Raw genomic sequence first — 24,583 nt, 5'->3', positions numbered from 1 at the left:
CTCTGCCCAACCCTGAGCCTCTTAGATTACAATCTACCTGAATCACAGCAGGTACAAAAATGGGACGTATCTGTTTCAGAGTAACAGACAATATAAAGATAGCAGGTAATGGATTTTAGATCAAACCTTTGTAATTTTCTTGGCAACAGATGAATAAGGGTTTATTTATTGGGAAGCTTTTTTGACTGAAACAGCTTGGTCATGATCACACAAAAAAGTCATATCACTGGTAGATTTTGATAAATAAACTACTTCCTTCAAAGATGCTCTCAGTGTATGGCACTTGAGAGCCTGGTCATCTCTAGGCCACTAAGCCCACTGAGGGGTGGGATCACCTGCCACAGGATGTAGACATGAGCTCCTTCCCAGCCCAGGAAACTGACCTGTGTGAACTTTATCCATGGCATTTCCCACAAGCCTTACTTCTCCCCCATCCTTGGGTTGTGTTGTTTCTATTCTCAACAATGGGTCCACTGGGCACCAAACCAGAACCTGGGATTCAGCCTCAATTTTCCCCTCACTCCCCACAGAGGAGTCACTTCCCAGTACTCACATTCTATGGGATGCCTGGGTAGCCCACCCGACACCCGTCCCACTGGTTCTGCCACAGTTGGCCTCTGGGGTCAGTTATCACACGGTGGCAGTGGCCTCCCCACTGTCTCCAGCCTCCAGTCTCACCTACGCTTTTCCTCCAAACTGCTTCCCCCTTTCCAAGTGCAAATCTGCTCTTCAAACCGTTTGTCAGGTGCCCAAATCCTACTGCATGACCCAGTTCAAGCTCCTTCGTGCAGTATCCCATACAGCAGCATACTTCTTGGCATCATCTTGACAACGCCCCTGTGCCCTTGCTGCACCGCCCAGACAAGAACCTGTTGCTCCCTCCACCAGAACACTATATGTGTAAATGGCCCTGTTTTGTGAATATGAGGACTGGACGAAAGAATCTGCCACCTGTTAGGCTTTTCCACGTGCCTCCCCTCGGCCTAGCACACGTTCACCTTGGCTCCAGCCCCCCAAGAGCGCCACTCCTCTCTGAGACCCAAGTTCCTCTGAAAAGCCTTCCTGACCTGCTCAAACTGAATGGACTTTCCTGCCCCTCCCATTCTTAGCACTGCCTTATAATGAGTGCACTGTATTATAAATATGTGCCCTCCTTGAGCAAAGTTGATACTTGACATATATACATATCTTTACATCCTCCTGCTTAACGTAGTGTCTGGAGTATAAGAAATGCGAGAGACTGAGTCATGTCTTCCCAAAATTCATATATTGAAACCCTAACCCCCAATGTGACAGTATTTAGAGGTAGGACCTTTGGGGAGCTAATTAAGTTTAAATGACATCATGAGGGTGGGGACCTAATCTGGTAGGGCTGGTGATGAGAAGAAGAGACACCAGAGATCTCTCTGTGCATGCACACAGGGGCCATGTGAGGACACAGCTAGAAAGCAGTGATCTGTAAGCCAGGAAGGCACCTCACCAGAAACCAGCTCTGCTAACACCTTGATCTTGTACTTCCAACCTCCAGAACTGTGAGACAATAAGTGTCTGTTGTTTGAGCAAAGCAAAGAGACTAATACAAGAAGTGTGCATTGGATTCTAGATTCTAACCCTGGAAAAGCACTGACCCACCAGTGAGCCTGTAATGTCACCCCAAAGCAGCCTGGACAGACTTCTATGATGCCAGGACAGTGGACAGAGTCTGGATGTGATAGGTGATCACACAGACTTTTCCTTACCCTGGAAACAGAAACGGGCAACTCATTCGATAGACTGGAATCTTAATGCCCACAGGCTCTTAGCCTTGGCCTTTCCTTTGTATCAGGAACCATTATTCTTTTAAACAAAAAACAATAAAAAGAGATCAAGTGCTGACTTTGAACTTCTTGAGTCAAAGCTTTATTAAAAGACAGGACGCCAATGCCCATTCATTAAGGCTACCCTTTTGGGCTTGCATTTCACATTCCTGGCATCTCAGGAGGATTTTAATCCAGGTGGGATCAAGTGTCTAGTTTAGCATGGGACCCTTGCAGTCACTGTGGGTGCACCTGGGAGATAAGAACCTAAAGGTTATGGGCTAGAGTGATACTTACACTTGCATCCACATCAGTGCCTGGACCACATTAGGTGCATGATGGATGTTTGTCCCATGAATCAGGCTGGATCATCAGGGCACAGCTAGACTTCCTAAGGGTGCATCAGGTGGCACCCAACCCTCAGCCTGAGGCTGATGTCCTGTAGATTCCATATTCTGGTTGTGGCCTGGTCTGCAGGAAGTTCAGGGACCAGTGACATAGGCACCTCCTTGGGTTTCTACTCCTGGGCTGGCACAGTTCACCAGGTATATCAAGCACCCTTGCTCACTTTCCCCAAATGCAAAACAAAGAAAATGCTCCCCAGAGTGGTTTTCTGAGCCCTTTAGCTAATCCTTGGTGATAGAGTGCTGATCGCACTTTACTGGAAAGTGTACATAATAATTTTCCATCTTCTAACACTCACCCACAAGGCCACCCGTAGACTCAGCTTTAACCTCATCCTTTTTACTTTGACATCTGGGGCCTTTTCAAAATTCATTCCTAAGGAAAACTGAGGAAAGCAGCGATGAACATGTGGGGACATAAAGCAGAGCAAAGCAAATCAGTTTGGAATGAGATATATTACTTTTTTATCTCCGACTTGGTCATTTTCCTTATGCACAATCTTGAAATAGTTGCTTTATGCCCTAACCATCATCCTAAAAAGCTCCAAGCAGATGAGGAAGGCTTAACAGTGCTGTAGAGGAGGGAAATTTAAGTTTTAGTTTTTAAAAATAGTTTTTTGATGGTGGTACTGAGAATTGAACCCAAGGACCTCATGCACACTAAGCACACACTCTACCAATGAGCTATACCCCCTATTTTTATATGTGTACCTTTTCGTATCTTAAATTTTGCACTGTGTGCGTGGCCATTTGAATAGATAGTAATCAATTCAAAAAGAAATGAAATCTTAATTTAAAATCCATATTTAAAAAGTCATGTTCTTTAATATCTGAATATCTGTATCAGCTATCTATTTCTGCATAACACATCACGCCAAAATGTAGAGGCTTAAAATAAGAATGAATGATTTGCTCGCAATGCTGTGGGTTGGCGATTTGGATAAGACTCAGCTGGGAGACCTTGTTTCTGCTCCGCCTGGTCTTAGCTAGGCTCCACCATGCATTTGCTGTCAGTTGGGAGGCTGGCCAGGGACTGGCTTGTCCTGGGTGGCCTCCATGTCCAGAAGTTGCCTGGAGCTGTCTGCTTGAGTACCTCAGGTGCAGGATCGTGGGGACCTCACCCCAGGGCAGCTGATGAAAGAGGAAGCTGTCAGGCCTCCTGAGGTCTGGCCTCAAGATCATCCTGCTACATTCTATGCTTTGAAAATGTCACACAGCTAGCCCAACTCCAAGATTTGGGGCTCCACCCCTTGATGGTAGAAGCAGGAGTCACATTACAAAGGGACCTGAGTACTAGGATGCCACTTACGATTGGAGGAATTGCAGACATCTTTGCAAATAATCTTCCCCTCCGTCCGAGTTAAGGACCTACACAGTGGAGGGCAGCTGTCACAGGGGATAGTAGACGTCTCCAGCTGAATCACTCTGATTATAGACAAACCAAAAGCCCTTTGCAATTGAACATAAAACCCACAATGGATTCAATAAATTACAACTGGCCTCACGTCCTGAATTGAGAGATCAAAGTAGATATTTGATTTCCGCTTTTTTGTTTCTGGTTTAAAATAAGAACTAGAGGCAGGGGAAGATGAGAAAAGCTTTAGGACCCTAAAGAAGCTAAGATTGAACAGGCTGTAAACCAGTTGTTAGTTATCTGTTGCTGCATAACTAGTTATGACAGACTCAGCCCATAGATATTAGCTCCTCGCTGCTTTAGTCAGACATGTCCTGGATGGATTCTCTGCCCAGGGCCCCCCAAAGCAGAAAATCAAGATCTTCGCAGGACTCATGGCTCATTTCATCCAGAGCTCAAGGTCCTGGATTGGCAGAATTCAGTTCCTTGTGGTTGTAGGACTGAGATTCCCATTTTCCTATTGGTTGAACTGAGAGCCACTCCCAGCTCCTAAAAGCTGCCTGCATACCTTATGTTATGGCCCTTTCCATTATCTAGTGAGCAATGGACCATCAAATCCTTCTAGTGCTTCCAATCTCTGCCCTCCTTTAGCTCCACCTCCCTCCATCTCTGCCTCTAGACCAGATGTAAAGTGCTTAGGTGATTAGGTCAGGCCCACCCAGACCATCTCCTTATCTTAAGGTCAACTGATTTGAGAACTTTCTTAGATTTGCAAAATCCCTTCCCAACAGTACCCAGATTGGTGTATAACTGAATAACTAGGAAAAGGTGTGTGTACACCAGGGGACAGAATTCTGCCCATACAACTGGCAATATAAATAGATGAACTGATCAGAAGATGGACAGTTGTTCTTGTGTGTAAAACTTACAGAACGTGAGAGTAGGCCGAAGATGGGGGCCTTGAGGAAGTATCACATACAAGCTGATCAGCTACTTAAGTAAAACAAAAGAAGCCAGGCCCTAAGAAGCAATTCCCATGAGGTTAATAACCTAGCTCCCACACAGCTCATTGGGTAGTAAGTCTTCATTAAACCCTGATGACCTGAATACTAAAAAACAGGGAAAGAAAAACAAATTACAGCACGCTAATTTTGTCACTTAAATAGCATAATAATATGAGTATAATATTCTCCTTTATTTTGCTTAACTGCTTTGTACCAGTGTTGCATCATGTGAAGGCAGTGTTCTGTATCCGCGAAGACAATGCTTTTTGATGAAGAGACTTATAGAACTCATTTGTGGAAATGTTTTGTGAAATGATGTATAGCTTGCCAAGCAAATATAGCATACGTGTACCTTTTAAAATCAGTAGTACTTAGAAAGGATCAAAATGACAGACCCACATCAAAAAGAATGTGCTGCAAGCTAGATCAGGTGCTGTTCCGTTAAAACAGCCTCTTTGCATGAGTATTTGTGAGCCAAGGAATGGAGGCACTTCATTAAATATGCTAAGGGCACCAGTAAGAAAAATGAACACCCTCTCCTTCCATAGCTGTCTGCTACAAAGCATTTTGCAAACTCCACAACAGAGCTGTGGTTCATAATGTAACAGAACACTTTGCCTTTTCTAGAGAGTTTAAAGTTTAGGAGAGATTTCATGTCAAAGCCTTTAATGCATGTGTTGCCTAAAATGCTTAATTTTGTTTTTACAGAACACTTGCTCTTTGCTATTCATAATTTTAACATCAAAAGGTTATATGATTACATATATTTATATAACTATAAAATGGCGATTCAAATCTGCCACTAAATATCGCCTAAAAATCAAGAGAAATAGCTGCTAGTTACATAAACAGCCACGGCATGATGCAAAGACCTGAGTTTTATGTCTTTTTCTTTAAATAAATCCAAAACCAGGGGAAAAAAAAAAGGATTTCCTGAGAGTCTTCCTGTATATTAAAACTAAAATCTTTTAAAGCAAAGAGAAGGGAAGAAACACTCAAACCCTCATCCTGTCAAAAACGTTAAGATAACTCAGTATTAGACACTAATAAGGAAACAAACTGTCTCTGCATGTAGGCATAGTAAAGGCACTCCCTCTACATGTCCCAGTTCTAATAACTAACCTAGAAAATGAGTGTCCAATTCACTGGGAACATTCTATATTGTGCGCCATTTTTTCTTCTTGCTACACATGCTAGGTACATTTCTATTAACAGGGAGTATTCCTTCAATAACGGTAATAACTGGTTGAATGCCTTTTTTTAACATTTTTTATTGATTTTTAATCATTTTACAATGTTGTGTCAAATCCCAGTGTTCAGCACAATTTTTCAGTCATTCATGGACATATACACACTCATTGTCACATTTTTTTCTCTGTCAGTTATCATAACATTTTGTGTATATTTCCCTGTGCTATACAGTGTAATCTTGTTTATCTATTCTACAATTTTGAAATCCCAGTCTATCCCTTCCCACCCTCCACCCCCCTGGCAACCACAAGTCTGTATTCTCTGTCTATGAGTCTATTTCTGTCCTTTATTTACGCTTTGTTTTTGTTTGTTTTTGTTTTTTAGATTCCACATATGAGCGATCTCATATGGTATTTTTCTTTCTCTTTCTGGCTTACTTCACTTAGAATGACATTCTCCAGGAGCATCCATGTTGCTGCAAATGGCATTATGTTGTCGGTTTTTATGGCTGAGTAGTATTCCATTGTATAAATATACCACATCTTCTTTATCCAGTCACCTGTTTATGGACATTTAGGCTGTTTCCATGTTTTGGCTATTGTAAATAGTGCTGCTATGAACATTGGGGGGCAGGTGTCATCCTGAAGTAGGGTTCCTGGTTGAATGCCTTTTATATATACTCATGTATCTTTTAAGCAAGGTAATAAAATAAGTTCATAGAGTTAGAGAATAAAGTGTAGGCTAGGACAGAAGAGGTCTAAATCATGGCTCTGCTACCAAATAGCTTGGTGACTTTGGACAAGATATCTAACTCACTGCAAGCTGTTTCCTCTGGATGTAGTGGTTAATGATTCTCTAGTAATCTACATCTAGATGTATGTATCTTCCATTTAAAAATTACAGGACTATTACACATACACACATATGTATATATAGACAGGAGTGTATATACATATATCTTATATCTCAAAATTATAGTAATAATATTTTTCTGTTGCCACCGAGTCTTGGCTGGAAGGGGAAACTGCTCAGTCCACTTTGGGCTTGCAACTAAAGTCCAAACTGCAGCTAACGCTAAGTCTTGCCAGAGAAAGTTTGCTGATTAACTCAGCCCAGAGATTTGTATCTCAGACACACATTTGAAGTACTAATGACTTTAAAAAATGTTCTTTGACTGATAACATTCTTTTATGTGTTCCACCCAAATTTAATCTGGAGTAAAATGCTGCCTAGTGTCACCTGTGGCTGGGAATGTTAACATTAATAAAGACTTGAACCTAATAAGGAAAAAGAGAGAAAGAACGAATGATAAAAGGGCAGAGTTCCTCTGGGGCAGCTGAAGGATAGTTTCTGGAGGTGTTTTGTAATCCTCCCCATTGGCCTCAGTCACTGTCATCACTTGGAGCAACCTGCCTTGTTCTGATTCCAGTTTGCCCCAATGGTCGCCCTTTTGCAAGTTAACAGCTGAGACACATAGCAAGAAACTGTACTTTGACATGCACCTGCTTTTTCCAGATCATTCCTCCCTACAACTGCTAAGCCATCTGCTCTCATCTCCACGAGAGCAGAAGCAACCCCTCAAAAGGCTAAATGAAAGAAATGCAAAAATATAATAGAAGCTATCTTTCTCTTTGAAAGACCAATAAAATTGATAAACCTCTGTACAAAATGGGACAGAGAGACAAAGTAAAAAAATATATATTAGGAATGGAGACAAAGACAAAACTACAGACACTCAAAGAGTATGGATGCTCGGAATATCAAAACACAAGGAAAAACTTTATCTGAAAAGTTAAATGAAATGGAAAAATTCCTAGAAAAATTCCACTTGCTACAAACAACTCAGGGTGAAATAGGAAACCGGAAGAGTCCCAGAAACTTTCAGGGGCTTGAATCGGCAATTAAAATTTTGTCACAGAATTAGGAGGAATCAGGTACTATGGAAATTTATTTTAAGGATGATTAATGATACTAATGGCTTGGTTAGGGATGGGCTTAATCTTTTTGAGAGACAATTTATGAACGTGACCAATTAAAAGCAGAACTTCTTTTTCACTCTTAACTTCCCTACTTCCCAGCTGCCCCTTATCAAAAGGACCCCTGACAGTCACCCTCCTATAACTTTAGAACAATCTTTATTTCCTCTCTCAGGCCCCACATCCACTTGGGTCCCAAAACCAATCCATTGCTTTCACTGGATTTCTCTCATAGTCACATGTTTCTCTCCATCGCTATCCAATTCTGCCTGGACCACAGATAATCCTCAGTGGATGGGCAGCCACCAATACTCCCTTCCTCACATCCACTCCACACGGTTTACACCAGGTGGACAGCATAATGTTTCAGTCATACGTGCACATACATATGTTTATTTTCATATTATTTTTCTTTATAGGTTCCTACAAGATATTGGTTACTCCCAGTTTATCCCTTCCCACCCTCTTCCCTCCTGGTAATCATAAGTTTGTTTTGTATGCCTATGAGTCTGTTTCTACAACAATTATTTTAAATCTTTCCAAAAGATGTTAGCTATTTCCCTACTTTGTTATAAAAAGGTTCTTAGAGGCATTATTTCAAAAAACAATTCTGATCTCCTTGTGAAAGGCCCAACTGAGTATCTTTATGAGGAATTTTGCTAAAGGTACATTGCCCATTTGCTGGAATAACTTTTGTTAAGTCTCAGTTTTCTACGAAGGAAAATAATCTGATCAGCAGTCTATGGAACAATTGGAAGCTTGGGCTTCGAAATATATCCAGGCAAATGGGAAGATAAGGGACATTGTTTCAACTGAGATTTTCACAATTCTCAGTGCTCTCCCGATGACACAGAGTCAGCCCAGGGGACTACTAATGAGGTAGAAATATGAATATGCATGAGCTGGAATCACACCAAGAGGCTGATAAAGGGTATTGTTGCTCACTTAGGTCTGCCTGGTATGAAAAAGTGGAGGGGTGCTGGGAGTAAACAGTGGGCAAGTTTGCGGCAGATTTTCTCCTAGTTTATAAGGACAACCCTTGATTAAGAACAGCTATCATGAAAGACACACTCAGACACACAGTCCCTTATTTAACTGTTAACTATTGTTAAAGAGACAATAGCAAATGTAGAAAAATAAAGTAAAAATAAGAAATGCAGGTGAGCGGATAAGAGCAGAAGGAGGAAGAGAAGGAAAGGGAGAAGGAACAATAAGAGAAAAGGGAGAGAGAAAAGGAATAAGTTACTGGGGACAAGAGTAGGGTGGGAGGGGAGCAGAGGAAACAAAGAGTCTGGGAAGGAAAAGGAAATTAGCAGAGAGAAAGACACGGGATATTTTAAGATTTTTTTTGTGAAGGTCATGCCCTGGTTTTCACTGTGACTTAGACTCAGGAAACAAACCTTCCTGTTGAGGCATGTGTGGGATTCTTGGTCGGCCCCTTGTAAGTGGTTGTTATATATCAAGATAAGAGTATCTACAAAGGGGGAGGGCCTTTCCCTGGGGAAGACAGACATCTCAACTAGAAACGGCTGAGAGAGACAGAGCCCTGGTCTTGCCCAAGAAGGAGTCAAACCACGTGGGAGACACAGTTTAAGAAACAAAATTGCTCTACACAGAATACAATTGAAGATGAAATGGTGCATTCTGTCTCTGCCGCTCAATACAAGTAGCCCCCGAGTCTGGAAAGTTTGCTTTTTACCACCTCACTTTTACGAAAGACATACTTGTTTTCACTAACCGAAAAAATCCAAAGAAGATTTATGCTTTTAACAGAAAAGTCGAAAAGTGAAAATAGGGTTCAGTGTTTGCTTTGTGGCAAGATGTCATAGAAGCAGTGAGCGCCCCAGCAGGGAGAGGGGCCCCGCCAAGCCCCCTTCCGTGAGAACCACGCTCAGCATCTCAGTGTCAAGCTGCCGTAGTTCTGGACTGTGTCTGTGAGCATCTCTGCTTTATTTGGTACATCCAAGATGTGTCTTAATGTAGAATTCCTTCTTTGCTTTTTGTCCTCATTTTATTGTACTTTCTTTATGTGCTTCAAAGGTACTGCTTTTTTTTTTTTTTTTTAAACCAGTTGAAGGTCTGTGGCAGTCCCGCCTTGCGCAAGTCCATCGGTGTCATTTTCCAGCATCATTTGCTCACTTTGTGTCTCTGTGTCACATTTTGGTAATTCTCACAATATGTCAGCTTTTTCATTACAATTATATCTGTTACGATGATTGTGATCAGTGACCTTTGATGTGCCTACTACAACTCACTGAAGGCTCAGGTGATGGTTATCATTTTTTAGCAATAAAGTATTTTTTAAATTAAGATATGTACTTTTTTTTTAAAGACATAATATTATTGCACACTTAATAGACCACAGTAGTGTAAACATAACTTTTTTTTTCTCTTTACTATTCTTTTTTTTTTAACATTTTTTATTGATTTATAATCATTTTACAAAGTTGTGTCAAATTCCAGTGTTCAGCACAATTTTTCAGTTATTCATGGACATATGCACACTCATTGTCACATTTTTTTCTCTGTGAGTTATCATAACATTTTGTGTATATTTCCCTGTGCTATACAGTGTAGTCTATTCTACAATTTTGAAATCCCAGTCTATCCCTTCCCACCCTCCACCCCCCTGGTAACCACAAGTCTGTATTCTCTGTCTGTGAGTCTATTTCTGTCCTTTATTTACGCTTTGTTTTTGTTTGTTTGTTTGTTTGTTTTTGTTTTTGTTTTTTAGATTCCACATATGAGCGATCTCATATGGTATTTTTCTTTCTCTTTCTGGCTTACTTCACTTAGAATGACATTCTCCAGGAGCATCCATGTTGCTGCAAATGGCATTATGAAGATGTGGTATATTTATACAATGGAATACTACTCAGCCATAAAAACCGACAACATAACTTTTACATGCACTGGGAAACCAAAAAGTCGTGTGACTTGCTGTATTGCTATATTCATTTTATTGCCATGCTCTGGAACTGAACCCACAATATCTCTGAGGTGTGCCTGTATCATAATTTCATAACTGATGGCTTCCTTGAATTGAGGAAACATGGAAGTAGCTGTCTGTGTTTGAGCTCTGACAAAAATAGAAGGATAAGACCGGAGTCAAGACAGTTGAATACCAGGAGTAGTTGTCCTGGTAGGGAAGGCAGAACACAGTCCATCTCAGGAAGAGCTGTCAGGAGAATAGAAATAAGGCGTGGGGAACATTCAGGTAAATGCCAAAGAAATAGCCCCAGGCACACGCAAGGTCTGGGCTGGGCCCTGGTTACTGCTTGACATTTAGATTTTCTAAATCTGGGCTATCTTGAGGGCTGCTCCCTGTATTTATTAGAGGGCCATTCCCCCAAAGCACAGACCCTGACCCTTGGAGATTTCCTTTCCTGATTTCCAGCCAGGGGAAACTATAATGACCTTCATTAATTTCAGTTAACCCTACAATGTTTAACAATCTTTGTTAGAAACTTTAATTCCTCAGATTTGAATAGTTTATAAACAGACTTCTTTGAGTGAGAGCTCAAAGAGTCTTGGGTCTTTTTTTTTTTTTAAGTACTTTTGATTTTCACACTGCAGTATATAAACATTTTTGTGAAAGTCAGTTTTCTTGAGGTATAATTTACACACAGTGAAATTTACTCTTTTGAATGTGCAGCTCTCTGAATTTTGACAAATGTATGTGGTTGTATAACTGCCACCACAATTATGAGAGAGAACAATTTCATCACCTGGAAAAGTGGTTTCATGCCCCTTTGTGATCAATACTCTGCTCCCACCTCTAGGCCCTGCAACTGCTCCTCTGACTTTTTGCCTCACAGTTTTTTGCCTTTTCTAGAATGCTGAATGAATGGTATTAAACAGTTTGCAGTCTTTTCTGTATGGCTTCTTTCACTAAATGTGAAGTTTTGAAATTCATCCATGGTTTTGGATGTGTTAGTAGTTTGGTCCTTTTATTTCCAAAAGATACTCCATTGCATGGATGTACCACAATTTATCCATTTATAGTTGCTGAATGTTTCTACATTTTCCAGGGTTGGGTGACTATGAATCAGCTGCTGTAAACATCTCATATAGGTCTTTGTGAGGACATATGTTTTCATTTCTCTTAAGTAAATACTTAGGGGTGGGATTTTTGGGTTGTACGGTATCATGAGTTGAATTGCTTCCCCCTGAAAAGATATGTTGAAGTCCTAATCCCGAGTACCCCAGAATGTAATTTTACTTGGAAACAAAGTCATTGCAGATGTAATTTTAAAAGATGAGGTCATACTGGAGTAGTGTGGGCCCTTTATCTAACTGGTAAACTTATAAGAGGGGAAGAGACACAGAAACGGAGACACACAAAAAGAAGATGGCTATGTGACAACACAGGCAGAGACTGGAGTGATGGACCTATAAGCCAAGGAACGTCAAGGGTTGCTGGCAAACACCAACAGTTGGAGATTCAGGGAACGATAATCCCATATAAGTTTCAGAGGGAGTGTGGGTCTGCTGACAACTTGATTTCCCGGAAGTGTGAGATGATGAATATCTGTTGTAAGCCACCTGTTTGGGATACTTTGCACAGCAGTCCTAGAAAACTAACACATATGGTAAGCATACATTTTGCTGGATAGGAGCTACCAGGCTGTTCTCCACAGCACCTGTGCTTCCACTCCCATCAACGACACAAGAGAGCTCTGGTTGTTCTACAGCCTGCCAGCACTTGATGTTGTCCTGTTCTGTTCTAGCCATTCTAGTAAGTGTATAGTGATAGCTCATTGTGGTTTTAGTTTTCATTTCCCTGGTGGCCTATGATTTTGAGCATCTTTTCACGTGCTTACTTGCTATCCATATATTTTGTTTACTGAACTGTCTGTTCAAGTCCAGTTCTTATTTGTTGTGTGTTTTCTTGGTGATAATGGATAAAAGAGTCTTAAGAGTTCTTTTATCCATTATCAGGTGTATGTTTTGTGAATGTTTTATCCCAGCCTGTGATTTCTCTTTTTATTTTCTTAACAATGTCTTCTGAAGGAGAAAAAACTAAATATAATGATGTCCTAGTTACCCATTTTTCTTTTATGGTTTGTGTTTTTGTTTTGTACCTAAATAACCTTTGCCCAAGCCAAGGTCAAAAATATTTTCTCTTATGTTTTTTTCTGGATGTTTTATAGTTTTTTGTGTTTATATTTAGGTTTATGATCTATTTCAATTAATATTTCTATTAATTTTTGCATATGGTGCTAAGTAAAGGTGAGTTTCACTTTTTTTTTCTTTCTTTTTTGTTTGCATATGGATTTGCAATTGCTCCAGCCTCTCTTATTGAAAAGACCATTTTTTTTTTATGCATACAAATTACTTTGGTAGCTTTGCTGGAAATCAGCTGACTATATAAATGTGGGTCTATTTCTGGATTTCCCATTCTGTCCCATGTATTTCTAGCTCTATCCTTTTATCAATATCACACTATATTATTTGTCTTCCTTGATAATAAATCTTGAAATCAGTTAGCATGAGTCATCCAACTTTGGTTTTCTTCAAAATTACTTTGGTTATGCTAGGTTCTTTGTTTTTCTATATACACCTTAGAATCAACATGTCAATCTTTTTTCAAAAAACTTCCTGGGATTTAAATTGAGATCATATTAAATATGCAGATCGATCTGGGGAGAGCTGACACCTTAACAATATTTAGTCTTCTAATCCATAAACATGGTATATCTTTCCATTTATTTAGGTCTTTTTAGATTTCTCTCATTAATGTTTTGCACTTTTCAGCCCACAGACCTTGCACATATTTTATTAAAGTTATCCCTACACATTTCATAGCTTTGATGCTATTCTAAAGGATACATTTTTAAAAATTTCAACTGCTAATTATTTATCACTGAATTATAGAACTACAATTGATTTCCATATGTTGACCTTGTATCCTATGAACTTAATAAACTCTCATACTACTTCTAGGAAATTTTTTTAAAGAATCCCTTGGGATTTTTAATGTAGATAATCATTCACTGGCAATAAGGAGAGTTTTATTACTTAGCTTCTCTGTTTTTCAAATTTGGCAACCCTTTCAGGGGACTCCATGGAAAGGGGCATGTTTGCAGCAAATGAGAAGAATCAGATTCAGTTCCATATTTTACATGTTTTCAAAGCACCCATTAAACTGATGCTTGATTTAAACAGATTCGTTTAAAAAGTTCTCTGTTCAACTGCTCCTGTGTCATTTGTGTTCTGCGACTGACTCCTATTGCAAACTCTTTGATTCTAAGCTCTTGAGTGTTCAAACTGTACAATTCACTTTGGATGAAATATTTCCTCATGCGGATCAGTTTTTAAAATGTATACAAAATGGAACATTTTGTGGCTAGACATAAGCCAAATGCCACAGGGCAAGGGAAAATTAAAGCAAGATGTATAATTAAAGAGTTAAGACCAAGGAATTAAAGAATGTAAAGGACAAAAAAAAAAAAGATAATTCTTAGCTTAGTTGGGCTGCAAGTCTATTAAAGGAAACAGGATACATGGCCTTGAGAAGTCCCCTAGACTCCTAGACTAGACACACATGTGGATTTGAGGTTAGGGAAGAGAGGAAGGAGAATAAACAAGATTTGAAACGGAAGGATTCAGATTCTTTGAGGCTTTCCCAGTCGATGTGGGGTGGTACCAGCCCTGGTCCACAGCTTGCCTGTTACTTACTGGAAAGAGAATACAGACCAGGGAGGGTTAAAAAAAAAAAAAAAGGAGTGGGGGGCAAAAATTCTGCAAGGTGAAAAAGACCTACAAAAATATCTCGCAGTTAGGAGAAGACATGTCCAGACAACACACAATACCTAAAAATTCATTTTAGTTGCTCTATGACTCCCAGGCACTTGCTCTTTAAGCTCATTACAGAACACATCTCAAATGTCAGAGAAACGAATCCCTTCTACCAACAAAGTTTTTTCAGTCTTTCCATAAAGTGATACACCTGGTTTTTTTTTTTTTTAATCTTGGTTATTCCATCAACACCTTTAAAGAAGTCTGTTTCTCAACCTTCATTCAATGAGCCTTCGTGCATCCACACTGGGGCTGGGTAGTGTTTCAGGACCTAAGAATTTAGAGATTAAAAATGTGTTCGCTGATCTCAGCAAGCTCACAGCCCAGTGGAGGAGACAGACAACTATGCAAATAGTTATGATGTAATAAAATATCGTGATGGACAAACAGGTGGGAGCCGAAATGAGAGAGGCTTAGCTCGGGCTAGGGAGGAGACTCAGAGAAGGCTTCCTGGAGGAGACATCACCCAAGATGTATGCTAAAGGGTCTGTGCACTGGAGAAACTTTTTTTGGCTCTAGGTTCAGGTAGATGAGCAATTAACCAGAGCAGGCAATTATATCAAATAATCTACATCTTGAACCCTTAATTGAACGTTAACTTACACTGGGCGTTTATTTACCAGGTTACTTGGTTGTAGGGTCAAGATTTTGTTTTAAGTATATACCTTCTAATTGGAGTTCTTTTGCCTTCCTTCCTGTACAAACCATACCCATAACAAATTAACTACACGACTTCCAGTTTGTTTATTTAAATGGGAGCTGGAATGGGGAGGCAATTACAAAGAAATCTGAGTAAAGAATCCTTCTTGATTTTTACTACTTCACTCGTCTTAGAGAAGTCACTCGCCCACACCTAATTTGACAGCCATTTGTCTTCAGCAGCTCATTGTCATTCTTTCCCAAGTATTTGATTTGATTTTTGTAACAACCATCCCCTTTCATCTGGCACTCACATTCTGTTGACTTATTTCATGTTTAATTATATTACAGTATTATAATAACAATAGGCATAAACAAGTTTGAAGCAAACACCTCTTTTCCTCAGTAAGAAAACAATCCAATCTGTAGAAGCAGGAGTGTGTGGAGAACAGTCCATCAGCTGCAAGAGTCTAGGATGCATGGGACTCACCCTGTCCATCTGACAGAGAGAATTCAGAGTGACAGTCAATCCAGGAGGTGTCTCAGTGGACATCTGTTTAAAGGGCATCACCTACAGAAAAGGCACAAGTATTCCATGGAGAGTGAGCAGCACAGAGATATGGAAAAAGCAAAAGGAGCACAAATATATATGGAGGATGTGATGAATTCAGACTTCAAGATAAAGATCTCACAGGTGGGCTTTACATTCTAAAGGCAGATACAGCTGTCCATTTTCCCATGATTTTTCTACTCTTAAGCAAAAATGTCAAACTCATCTTTCTCCACAGTAACACTCAATATTGCTGAGGACACCGATTTTTAGTGAAATTGCCAACATCAGTTACAAAGCATTCTTCTGGGTAATGGAGGACGGTCAAATGTCAGTTGCCAGTGTCATCAGGTACCATGGTACTTGCCTCACATGATTCTTAGCAAACATGAAACAATATAGAGGCAGGTGAGGCGGGTGCCCAACTCAGAAAACACATGGAGGACCATTCAGTAATCACTGGTCTCTGAAAGATGCCTGTGAACAAAGCAAATGATCTAGTGATACTAAGAATAAATAAAACCACGAAATCCATCAGGAGATGAGAGACGTGTGGAAGCTACTCCAACACTGGTTGAAAAGATCGGGGAAGAGATGACAGAGCCGGTTGCCCCTGGGCCCAGGAATTGTTCAGCCCATTTTATCTCAAAGTAAGAGAAGTTGGGGGTCAGCTCCCAAGGCGCTTGAACGTCCCTGGGTAGAAATCCATATTTAGGCGTGAAATCTGCATGTATAGCAAATTCAGTGAAACAGCTCAAGCAGCTGACATGTGCAGGGAGGAAAAGAACAGGGGGAGTGGAACCCTTAAATCAAGAATGCGGAGGTCTGGGGGAGGGGCAATATAGGGGAGAGGAGTAGGGGTTACCAACTACTGGGTGTAAATTAGGCTCCAGGATGTACTGTACAACCAGGGAATATAGCCAATTTTTTATAACTATAAATGGAAAGTAATCTTTAAAAATTGTATTAAATGTTTAAAAAACAAATAAAATAAAATATTAAAAAAATAATACAGAGATCTTGTAAACCAAGAGCACATACATAACTAAGTTTATCGTGCTCAGTAAATATTCAAGAGTGAGACACACTTGTGCTCCTGGTGGTCCACTGAATTAGATGCGTGACAATAAATTTGTTGATCAGAATGTCACTTGTGTGTGTATGTGTGTGTGTGTGTGTGTGTGTGTGTTTATCCCTTCTAGCCCTGTCAGTTTTCCAACTTGGCACCAAATCTGTGCTCCATCTCAGGGTCACCCTTCGTTCCTTCTGCTTTGATGCTATGACAAGACGTCATTCAACCACATACACCTTTCTGGGACAGTGAGCGGAGCTTGGCCCCTGCTCTGAAATACAGAATTTGTAACTGCTCCAAGCTGGGCCCTGATAATCATGACTGTGATGGCTCTGGCAGCCCTGTGGGGAGCCCATCAGAACAGGCAAACAGGAGGGACCAGCCTGCTTTGCAGCTGTGACATGATGTGCCAAAATAGGCATTCATGTCTTGTAGAAGAGGAAAGGGGGAAGGGACAGAAAGGGTTTGGCTCCTATGGGAACAGAGCTGTGGTTTACAATCCAGATCAGATTTCTTTTGCTCATTTTTATGGTGAAATTCTAGCAACTTCAGAATGTAGTGCTATTGCTTAGAAGAAGAAAAAAAAGTGGCACCGAGGAATAATTGAAATTGAATAAATATTAGGAGTGCCTAAGCCCAGCCCCGCTCAGTGTGACATGACAAACAGACCGTCCAACCCTGTGTGCAGCTGCTTGTAGATAAATGAATAGCAATTTCAACAGGGCTGCTGAATAATCAAGGCTTAAAAGGAGATGTCCTTGTGGAATCTGATCTCTTGCCCACCCCATTAAAAAAACCTACAGCTGTACATCAAAGCAAAGCACATCCTCCTCCCTCATTAGGGCCAACGAGAGGCTGGGGACACTGGGTTCCCCCAAAGTCCTCTTGGGACTCTTTTAAGATCGCAGTGGTTTTGAAGCTGGCAAAGCAGAAGAGGAGAGAAAAGCCACCTCCTGTTACGGTGATGATTTCATTTAGTTTTTTGAGGGCCGGCCACTGTTGGTCACTGCCAGTCCCTGGGTGTCGCCGGATTTACATAAGACTCTTCTTTGTAGCTTGAATTAACACAGACCCCTCCCCTCTCCTCTGTCTTCAATATACAATTCATTAGGGGGACGAGAAAAACAATGCTGTTTTATGTTTGAATGGCAATTTTGACTTTTCAATTGTGCTGGACAATTGTCCAAGAGCTGGAAGACTTGGACTGGAGATAGATGCAAAAGAGCAGATTCCCCACCAACATGTCTGCTATGTGGTTTCTCATCTGAGGCCTTAGCTGTCACAGGACCTGACTTTCATGGAAACATTGTGATATTTGAGATGGATCATCATACAGCATCAGGTGTCTTGTAAATCTCCAAGCTCTTTGGGCCATGCCTAGAAAGTACCACAGAGGACCTGATCAGTGACCTTGAATTCGCATCTGATCCGTCCTCACATGAGCTGCCGGTGCCTCGCTCCATCCCTTGGCCGTCACACAATAAATCCTCATCTGTGATCCTGATTTTCTTCTGTACCAGTTGACCTGTGCTCCCTGTTCTCATCTCTCCCCTCTCAGGACACTCCTAATTAGATATGATCGTGGCCTGAAGGTGAGCTTTAGAGAGGATATTTACAAGGCAGGCCCCGGTGAGCCTAGTTCCTCCCAGGCACCAATGACTGCCCCCCAGTGCCAAGCAATTTAGGTAAACTGTCATTGCTTGAACACTGCAGTCCCCATTGTGGTCATTAGATTAAAAAGGAAAATTTCCTAAATGAGTAGTTATTAATTCTTGAAGTACTGCAATCTGATTCTGCCCAAAAGTACTTTTATCACAGTCTGAAATTTCCTACCTCCCTATATATTTAATATTATACTTATCATGTTATAATTAGAATGACTTTAGAAATTGACCATGCAACTAAACAGACAGGAGAGACAAGCTGAAAGATGTCATACAAGCTGTTTAAAGTCACAGCTCTGCCAGAGAGAATATGAAAAGAATTCAGAGCAGAAACAAGCATTACATAGATTGATTGAATCCAATTAGATTGTGGAGCAAACAGGGGGAATAGAATTAAGATATGGAAGGAGGGTCACATAATATAATTTGCCCTAATCAGAGGACACAATTGAGAATAATTACAAAAGAATGAGCATGAATTCAGAGGACCTACAGGATAGGACAATGACCTGGAGTCTCCCGTTGGCAGAAGCCATTAATTAGAAGTCTCAAACATCATTAGTCATTAGGGAAATGCAAATCAAAACCATAATAAGATAGCCCTTCATACCCGCTAGGATGGCTATAATTTTTTTTTTAATGGAAAGTAACAAGTGTTGGGTAGGATGTCAATAAATTGGAACCCTCCTACATTGCTAGTAGGGATATAAAATGGTTCAGCTGCTGTGAAAAAGTTTGGCAGTTTCTCAAAAAGCAAAATGGAGAATTACCACACACATGACCCAGCAATTCCAGTCCCAGGTATATACCCAAGAGAACTGAAAACAGGTGTTTTCACAAATGTGTGTACAGGCACATTCATGGCAGCATTGTTCCCAATATTCAAAAGGTGGAAATAGCCCAAACATCTGTTAATGGATAGATAGATACACCAATTGTGGTGTAGCCATACAACGGAATATTATTCAGCCCACAAAAAGGAATAAAGTAGTGATACATGCTACAACATGGATGAATCTCAAAAATATGCTAAGTGAGAGAAGCCAGATGCAAAAATTCCCATGTTGTATGATTCCATTTATATGAAATCTCCAGAATAGGTAAATCCATAGGAATAAAATGTGGATTAGTGGTTACCTGGGGCTGGGGTAGTGAGTAATGGGGAGTAATTGCCTAGTGGGTTCAGGGCTTTATTTTGGAGTGATGGAAATGTTTTACAACTAAGTAAAGGGGGTGGTCTCACACATTGTGAATGTACTAAATGCCCTGAATTTCTTATTTTAAAAGTTAATTTTATCTTACATGAATTTCACCTCAGTTTTTAAAAAAGGTTCAATGTGACAGTCTACAGGTGAAAAAAATTATGCTGGATGTCAGTGGCTCTTCATTTCACACCCAGGCCAGTCTCTCTAATTTGTATGCTACTGAATCTCTGAGGTCACCCCAATGCACTTGGAATGGAAATTCCACTTCCTTGGAAAAATATTCCCCAAATGCTTGGGGAAAATACTTGGGAAGAGAAATGAAATTAATATGGGATACTATAATTGGTTCCTTGGGGGGTATACCACCAGGCCAGCTTAGAACAGTCTAAAGATAATTAAGTAAATGCAATTCGTATTTAAATTTTTATGTTAAATTGTGTGTAAAATTTTGTGTGTCTTGCATTTGAAATGTTTGTGTTGTCTAAAAGAATAAATGACATGGGTAATTGATTTAGACTCACAATTTTTAAGTTGACAAGGTAAAACCCAATTCATAAACAGTACTGAAAAATTTTGCAGAATTTAAGATTATATATAAGTAGATATGCATAATGGCTATATTATCATATTATATATATTAGATATATAATTACTTAAGTAAGTTTTGGGAACTTTTAGTGTGAAAGGGACAACTGAAGGACTTAGAAATAAAGCCAAATATATAAACTGTATAAATATAGATGCAATTAAAAATGTTTTAAAGAGCTTAGGTTTTAAAGGGGATCCAAAGGGTAATCAAAGAGTGATTTCTAGAATTTTTTTGGTATTATATTATATAAAGCAAATAAGATTTATAAACTTAAAGAAAAATCCTGACTTTTAAATTGACTTTTAAAAATCAAATATTGATATTAAATAGTACATAAGTCATAGAAGAGTAAACAGTCTTTTCACCTAAGATACATGAACATATATACTTATATGAGGTTTCACAGTAAAAAAAAGATATAGATCATGGTAATACTCTTTGATGGAGTTTATCTTCTTCCGCCGGATGCTGGATATGGAGAGGGGTTTCCTTGGCTGCAGAATTTCCTGCCCTCCATACCTCAAGCTCAGTGCAGTAATCAGGAATTTCATGAAAACAGCAAGATATACTTCCCTTGCTCACTTTAGCAGTTTGTATTAAAGGAAGCACTTAAGGCCTCGTATGCAATGTTTAGACTTGGTTGTTGAGTTCATGGCACCATCACTTCTCTCTCCATGTTAAAAGACACAATGGAAACAGACTTGCAGAAAAAAAATTGATTTGCAAGACTGACCAGAGTAATCATTCGTAAAATACACGATCACCTACAAATGCCTACAGCTGCCAAGAATCCCCTCCAAATAAGACATAAAACAGTGCATCTCGACAGAGCTAAAATTTACATTTATAGGCTTTACTTAGCTCCCATGTTCAAAATCACGTTCTAAAAACGATCTCTCTTCAAAAGCAGTCAATTATTAAAAGAAAGAACTTTGCCAAGAGTCTTCAAATGCTATAGTTTGAAAATCCTTGAATTCCAATGAGATCTAGTCTGTTTGAAACAATTTACCCAATGGACTTTTGTTACTATTTTACACTAATTGAGAGCCAACAAAAGGACCAACACAAAGCAAACAGAAAGTCATGAATTTGCTGTCTCAACTCTGCCTCTCTTTCTGCTGTACAAATCATTACAAGGACCTTTCTATTCAGATTGACGTAGACAATTTTTCCCCTCAGGACAGTTTGAAGTTATCTCATGTGTTTTCCACTTACTTACGAATCTCAATGTTTTCCCTCATGTTCTGCCTGGGCACCCCCTAGTACCTCTTCAGAAGGTCTACATCACAACCTTCTTCCTAATTTAATCTCCCAGGATTTCTTTTCTGAACCACTGTAACAACTCCTTATAGCCAACATCTGTAAAGTACCTTATTGCCACAAGATTTTGCTCCCGGCTTTCCTGGAATAAACTTGTCCATCTTTTACATGAGTTTATCTGTTAGATGAAGGAGATAAGTCAGTGTGTAAATTCCATGGCAGAGCTTTTAAAATCGATCCATGTTTTAGAGATAAATTCCTTTTCTAGAATTTGGCAGAGATTCCTCGAGACGAGAATTGACTGTGATCATTTGAACAGGTGCCTGATGGATTTACAAGAAAACTACCACCATACCCTCCAACCCTGACTCTGTGATTTAAGGAGATTCCTAGGGGGAAGAAGTATGACTGAAAGATGACCCCATTTTTCTTCCTTTTCTAACTTCCTCATCCCCCATCCCATGATGTCATAAATAGCTCTGATTGCTCCTTTTCCCTCCCTAATGAATTGCACAATTCCTGACCCACTGAGCACCTCTTCCAAATGCAGGACTGGCTACCTAGTTTTGGGGGGGGGGGATCCAGTGCAAAATAAAAAATGTTTAAAAATGCACCTTGTTAAAAAAAATGATTGAAGCATTTTGAGATGGTGACAGCAGAGCATCAAGCCAAGTGTAAGGCTCTTGTAAGTTCAAGTCCCTGTAGACCATGCAGGTTGTATATCTGTGGGAAAAAAGTGAAGATTCCTGACCATCAGAATTAGAATCCCCTCCAATAGGATTCAGAAACTGCACATAAAAATTATTACATAAAGGAAATCCCAAAGTAATTTTTTTCTTAGGGAAAGGATGGGGATGAAGAAGGGTGAGAGATAGAAGACAGGTGGATATGAGATAGAAAAGGAGAGTCTGAGGACATTCCCCAGGAATCGAGAGGCTGACCAGCTTAGGACAGAAACCAGGAGGTACAGGACAAGAAGTGCCAGAGAGGGGAGGGGTTCAGAGATGAGCCAGAGGCCCATTTGCCAGAATGAATGGGCAAAATGAATGTCATTGAATCAAGTCCCCTTCAAAAAAGCATGAGAAATTTACCTAGGTCTTTCATTGTGAAATTGACAAACAGAAAATGGCATCTTTACATAATACTTGATAAAACTGATACATGTACTATCCATGGGCTCCTGGTTTTCAAATAATAGTGCAAGAAGGTGAAATTCATGCTCAAACCATCCTGAGCAAAACTAATACTTACATTGATACTTCAAAAGGCACTTCAGGATCTTGCAGTGCCTTGGAATAACGCATCGAAGTTTACTGATGAATTAAATTAATGCATGGATTCATCCATAAATTAACTAAATTAAATTCATGAAGTAAATGAAATTTATTGACAAATGAATGTATGACCACACCAGCTAATCACTAGTCCACAAATTACTAAATTAATTTTCATTACACAAACGAATTAATATGTAATAGAATCTAACGTGTATTTGTTGAGCAAATAAATAAATGGATGAAGGCAGACAAATCTCTTCTTAACCCCCAGATCTCAGAATTGCGATTTTCCAATCTGAAAACTGACAACTTTTTTTCCCAAGGCCACCAGAGAAAATACTGACATGCTAGACATTTGTTTTGCAGGATTAACCTCGTATTTCTCTTACATCCCACATAGCTAGATATTTAAAACATTTCTGGTTAATCGTTGTGCCATTTTGTGGAGCATAAACAAAATTTAGGGGAGAGATTAAATGAGTTGTGATGATGAAGCCTCAACTCGCATAACTACAAGTAAAGAAAGTGAAGCCATTGCAGACTTTTCCCTTAGTGCTATGACGTGGACTGTGAGTTTTTTCTCCTGAGCTGTAATTTTAAGATTATTGAATTATAACTGCTCAATTAATAAATAATTATCAGTTATCATCGATAAATAATTATTAATTATTATCAATTATTATTTTTAAAGTTATATAAAGTAGCTCTTAAGATTTCAAAATCAATACTCAGTGTTCAGTATTTGGAAAATAGGCAGACAAGACTGGGTTTATTCTCAGGACAGTACTAGCTTTTCAGAGGATGAGAGGGAGTGGATAGTGAGAAAGGGGGTAAGGTTCTGCTTCCAGTAATGATGGAGTCAACTCTCCCACAGAAAACAACTGTCAACTTCAAATAAAATCCAAAAACAATTACCGAAGGCTTCATGAGTGACCTAAAAGCAGGCAGAACCCAGAGAGTGGTCCTCATTTGGCACTAGCTGAGTTTCCCTCTTTTATAGCCTTTAGCCTGAAGTAAGATGGGACGGGGTGGGGTTGTGGTGGGTAGCATGGGTATAACAGAGCAGGACCCTCTGTGGCCTTCATGGGACAGACCCCTTCCCCAGTCCTCTGCTGTAGCCCCTTTCCGAAGTACCCAGATAATAGTATCTGATGCTATTTCCTGAGCTGTTTTCCAGATGCTAAAACCACCACCAAAGAAGTTAACTACTTGATGATACGAGCATGTAGCCCCTAGACCTACTGTTGCCTAAGAATTGATCATGTTAACCCCTGTGATCCTGCCCTGTTACCTCACCATCAACCAATCAGAGAATTGTGCACAACTGATCACATCCCCTGGGATGCCCCTCCCTCACTTTGCCTTTAAAAATGCTTTGCTGAAACTCTTTGGGGAGTTCAGAGGTTTTGAACATGAGCCACCCTTTCTCCTTGTACAATGCCTTACAATAAATGCTGCACTTTCCTTCACCATGACCTTGTGTCAGTAGATTGGCTTTACTGAGCGTAGGTGAATGGACCCAAGTTTGGCTCAGTAACATGGGGAAGGAAGAGTAGTGAAAACTTGAATAGAAACCTGCAGTCTTTCTGGGATGAAGAACCATAGGACAGAGGTGGGGGAACCACGATAGCTGGAAAGTGAGGAGGAGAAACCTGGGACAAGAGAGCAGAAGGCAGGGGAACCCCAAATTTTCTGCATAAAATTTGCCCAAATCTCTGGGCTGACCCTTAAACTATGTCTGAACAGTTAGACCTCAAGCAGCCCCACTAATGTTGAAAGAACTAAACAGAGAGTTTAGCTG

General features: G+C 39.9%; 1 protein-coding gene across 1 annotated transcript in view; it reads right to left on the bottom strand.

The window, feature by feature from the left end:
* Positions 1-24,583, bottom strand: part of FAM107B (family with sequence similarity 107 member B) — a 191,537-nt gene that overhangs the window by 67,954 nt on the left and 99,000 nt on the right. The window lies entirely within an intron of this gene.

This window comes from Camelus bactrianus, chromosome 35, assembly GCF_048773025.1.
Source record: "Camelus bactrianus isolate YW-2024 breed Bactrian camel chromosome 35, ASM4877302v1, whole genome shotgun sequence".
NCBI classification, from domain to species: Eukaryota; Metazoa; Chordata; class Mammalia; order Artiodactyla; family Camelidae; genus Camelus; species Camelus bactrianus.
This window is presented reverse-complemented; position numbering and strand designations above follow the sequence as displayed.